We start from the raw sequence: 4,472 nt of genomic DNA, 5'->3' as shown, positions 1-4,472 counted from the left end.
CAGAGCAGAGCTGACTCCTCGCTGTCCATGGGCACAGCCCCTGCTCGTCACAGCAACGGGGCCAGATCCCAGCAGAGCTCCAGGCACGGGGCTGAGGGAAGGGCTCTGAGAAAAGGAAAACTGGGGGGCAGGGCCAGGAGAAAGGGCTTGGACATTGCTCAGCAAAGTCTCCCCTGACTCCTCACTGTCTCCTCCTTCAACAGCACTCCATGGCCAGAGGCTCAAAATGTGCAACAGCAGCTCCATCAGCCCCTTCCTCCTGCTGGCATTGGCAGACACGCGGCAGCTGCAGCTCCTGCACTTCTGCCTCTTCCTGGGCATCTCCCTGGCTGCCCTCCTGGGCAGCGGCCTCATCATCAGCGCCGGAGCCTGCGGCCAGCACCTGCACAGCCCCATGTTCTTCTTCCTGCTCAGCCTGGCCCTCACCGACCTGGGCTCCATCTGCACCACTGTCCCCAAGGCCATGCACAATTCCCTCTGGGGCACCAGCCACATCTCCTACTCAGCATGTGCTGCTCACGTGTTTTTCTTTCTCTTCTTCCTCTCAGCAGAGGATTTCCTCCTCACCATCATGTGCTACGAGCGCTACGTGTCCATCTGCAAAGCCCTGCACTACGGGACCCTCCTGGGCAGCAGAGCTTGTGCCCACATGGCAGCAGCTGCCTGGGCCAGTGCCTTTCTCTACGCTCTCCTGCACATGGCCAATACATTTTCCCTGCCCCTGGGCCAGGGCAATGCCCTGGGCCAGTTCTTCTGTGAAATCCCACACATCCTCAAGCTCTCCTGCTCACACTGCCACCTCAGGGAACTTGGGCTCATCACTGTCAGTGCCTGTTTGGTGTTTGGCTGTTTTGTGTTCATGGTTTTCTCCTATGTGCAGATCTTCAGGGCCGTGCTGAGGATCCCCTCTGAGCAGGGCCGGCACAAAGCCTTTTCCACGTGCCTCCCTCACCTGGCCGTGCTCTCTCTGTTCCTCAGCACTGTTATGTTTGCCCACCTGAAGCCCCCCTCCATCTCCTCCCATCCCTGGATGTGGCCTGTCAGTTCTGTACTCGGTGGTGCCTCCAGCCCTGAACCCCCTCATCTACAGCCTGAGGAACCAGGAGCTCAGGGATGCCCTGAGGAAAGTGAGGACTGGATACTTTTCACAAGTTAAAATCTTTCTATTTCCTTCTGCCATGCGAGGAAAATTATGACTAGGATGCTTCTCAGAAGCAATAAACTCTCTCTTTTCTGCTCCAGAACCTTCAGAATGTAACTCTTTACAATCTTGGCCTCTTTTTCCTCTTTGTCCATATTTTCATTGGTGCTTTTTCTTATTCTTTTTCTGGTGTTATTCTGCTTTTTATAAAGTACTGTAGTACTACTCCTTGCATTTCTGCATGAACATCTACCTTTCTTTTGAAACACAAAGACTTTCAGGAGGCTTCTTCTCTGTGCATTTGAATCAAAACAAGGGGCTGTCCTGACCTTTGTGTCCAAGGTTTGTTCCTCAGCCCTTCTCTGGCTCTGCAGGGGCAGTGCCTGTGGGCAGAGCTGGAGGGAAGAGACTCCCAGCACAGCAGCACGGCCAGGGACAATGGCCCAGCCTCTTCCCACCTCTGCTCTTCCCAGCTCCACACTCCCTTTCCCAGCCCTTCTGAGGGTGCAAGGCCGGAGTGCTCGGGCAGCTCGGTCACTGTCCTGCTGCGTGTCCGTGCTGTGAGCACAGGCAGGGACAGGCCACGGGCACTGCTGGGACACAGCCGGGCTCCAGCACAGCAGCTCCATCAGCAAAGGGCATCTCCTGGGGGCAGGGCAGGAAGGCTTTGCTCTCCTCCAGAGCTGCTGTCAGGAATGTGCCCCAGGAATGCCCTGGCAAAGCAAACCCCAGTGCCCAGGGGCAGGGGGGAGTGTGCAGGGGGGGCAGGCAGCAGTGTCCTGGCACTGCCAGAGCTCCTGGGATGGACCTGAGGGAGCAGCAGAGCAGGGCCTGGGCTGTGCCTTTGTTCCGGGCACAGCCTGGGAAGGTGCCCTGGGCAAGTGTCCCACACCAGCCCCTGCCACCAGCAATCCCAGCACTGGCCTCTGCCCTCCCCTGCAGGAGGTTGTTTGTCCCTGCACGGAGGGACACCAAGTGACCAGGCCAGCAGTCCGTGTTTGCTGTGTCCTGAGGAGCCTTCAGCAGTGCATCGAGTGGGTGTGGGGAGATGAACCCGAGTGAGCACAAACACCATCAGCAGCACTCGGGGCTGGCACAATTCCAGGGGCACAAACAGTGCCCTGAGGCCACTTCACTGCCAGAGTAATGTCCTCTGGGAAAGCACCTGAATTCTTTGCTGGGCTGTGCTGAGAACTGCATGGAGACAAACGTCCAGGGCAGGGAGGCTCCAGGGAAAGTGCTCAGGACAGCCAAGGGCTGCACAGAGAGACACCGGAGTGGTGGGTCTGTGGGGAGAAATCACAGCTGCCTCCCTTGGGAATCGCCCCCAGGACCTGGACAGGCTGTGCTGTGTTCTGGGCACTGACCTGGAACCGAGGGATGTGGAAAAGGCCTCTGGTTTCAGGGATGTTGGGAAGGCTGCGCAGGCACTGGCATTTGTCCCTCAGGGATTCCATGAGGGTCCTGCCAAGATGAGCTCTGCTCCTCCTTGGAGCCCTTCATGGGCACAGAGGGCTGAGAGACCTTTCCAGGACAGGCTCAGGCCAAGGAGCCCTTGAGTCTCTCAGCCCCCTGTCGGTGCCTGCTGGAATTCAATCCCCCTCCCCATCCCGCAGCAGCCCCGCATTTCCCTCCTCCAGCCTTGCTCTCCAGCACAGCCACGGGGGCTCTTCGGGCTCTTGGCTTTTCCTGCAGCCACCGAGGCCAGCTGAGCTCTGCCTTCCCCACACTCAGCCCTGCCCAGCGCAGGCAATGCCCAGAAATTCCCTGTGTGTCCCTGGCCTTGCTGTCAGCCCCGGCAGCGGCTCCGTGGCCCCTCTGTGCCCCGCTGCCCCAGCCATGGTGCCCCAGCCCCTGTGCAGGCCCAGCCCAGGACAGGAGCGCTGCGGGTGGGAACGGCCCCTGGGCCCTGCTGCCCACAGCAGCCTTGGGGCTCTGCGCTGTTGAGCTTTGGACGGGGTACCCTTCCTTCCCGGCCCAGGGTGAGAGAGCAGAGGAGGCTGCTGTTCTGCTGAGTTCTGTATTTCATAGTCTCACAGCTTTCTTGAAGGCAGAGTTCAAAGGGGGTTACATGATAAAGGCAAGCAGCAACAGCAACAACAGGCAAAAACAGCTTCTTCTTCTTCTTCTATATGCTCTATACACTCTATATGTTCTATATGCTCTATACTCTAGACTCTATATTTTTTCTTACAGAATTATGGATTGTATTTGTTAATTGACCAATAAGATTAACACACGATTCCAGTTTTCCTTTTCTTAACCGATCCTGGTCTAATTCTAACAGTCGTAAGCCTCACACCAGTGTTACACAGGTATTACACAGATTTGTGGATGCAGTTTCTATCAGCTCTTATTGTTTACGTGAACGCTCTATGTAAAAAATGTGAACAGTGTCATTCTATCCATATTTTGTCTAAAGTAAAGAATTCTGTGAAAAGGTAACCCTGCTGCAGTAAGATCTGTGTTTAAGGTCTCTGCTGCAGCTTTTCAATGTTTAAGGCACTTAGCATATATTTCTACTAAAGGTTAAAAAATCTGTATTTCTATTTCACTTTGGTGTGACTTCATGTATCTCAGCTTGTCCAAAGGTTTTAATTCAACCCCTGTGCTTTGGCTTCCCTCTGGGCCTGAGTCCAGAGGAGCTTTCACTTCAACAAAACAGAACACTTACAAGAAAAGTAAATGGAGTGGGAACTCATGAGAGATTGAATTTTCTCTGATTCAACTCAAGGATTGATGCCATAGACTTCTGAGTGGAAGAATAATTAATTCATTCTCCTTAAGACAATAAATCAAGAGAATAAATTAGACTTTTGTATCAGGTATGAGTGAAGAGATTGCATCCAACACAAGTTTTTCCTGTAGGATTTTTATTTTATTTTTTTATTTTCTCAGGAGATTGTATCAAGGCAGAAGAATTAAATTCAAGATATTTGTAGCAAAGAGACCTCTGCTGAGCTGATTGTTCCAAATAAACATATCCCTTACCCCATATTTCCATGACCAGAAGTTTTTCTAATTTTGGACTCTAGTATATTGTACTGTATGTGTATTCAGAATACTTTGCAACAGTTAAATTTGCTTAAATTTCATTTCAGACATTTACTTAATTTTAAGAATTTGCCTAATTTCAGCCATCTTTTAAAAAGTATTTTCACACTTTTATTTTTTTTGTCTGTTACCTTTTCAGTGAGGAGGATCATCATTTGGGTTTTCTCTTGGTACCTCACTAATGCACTCTGAGAGCCATGTTCTGTGTTATTAATGTAGTAGTGATCCGGGGTTCATGGATGGCTACTGCAGGAAACTTGATGGCCAGTAGTGAAAA

General features: G+C 52.3%; 1 pseudogene across 1 annotated transcript; it reads left to right on the top strand.

The window, feature by feature from the left end:
• Nucleotides 1–226: 226 nt before the first annotated feature.
• LOC309585694 (olfactory receptor 14J1-like) lies at nt 227–1,196 on the top strand (annotated as a pseudogene). Its single transcript has one exon. The product of its transcript is annotated as an olfactory receptor 14J1-like (transcript).
• The last annotated feature ends 3,276 nt before the right edge of the window (nt 1,197–4,472 follow it).

This window comes from Coloeus monedula (assembly GCF_965178545.1).
Source record: "Coloeus monedula genome assembly, contig: HAP1_SCAFFOLD_119, whole genome shotgun sequence".
Classification (NCBI taxonomy): Eukaryota; Metazoa; Chordata; class Aves; order Passeriformes; family Corvidae; genus Coloeus; species Coloeus monedula.
The sequence above is the reverse complement of the archived record's forward strand: the minus strand, read 5'-3'. Positions and strand labels throughout refer to the sequence as shown.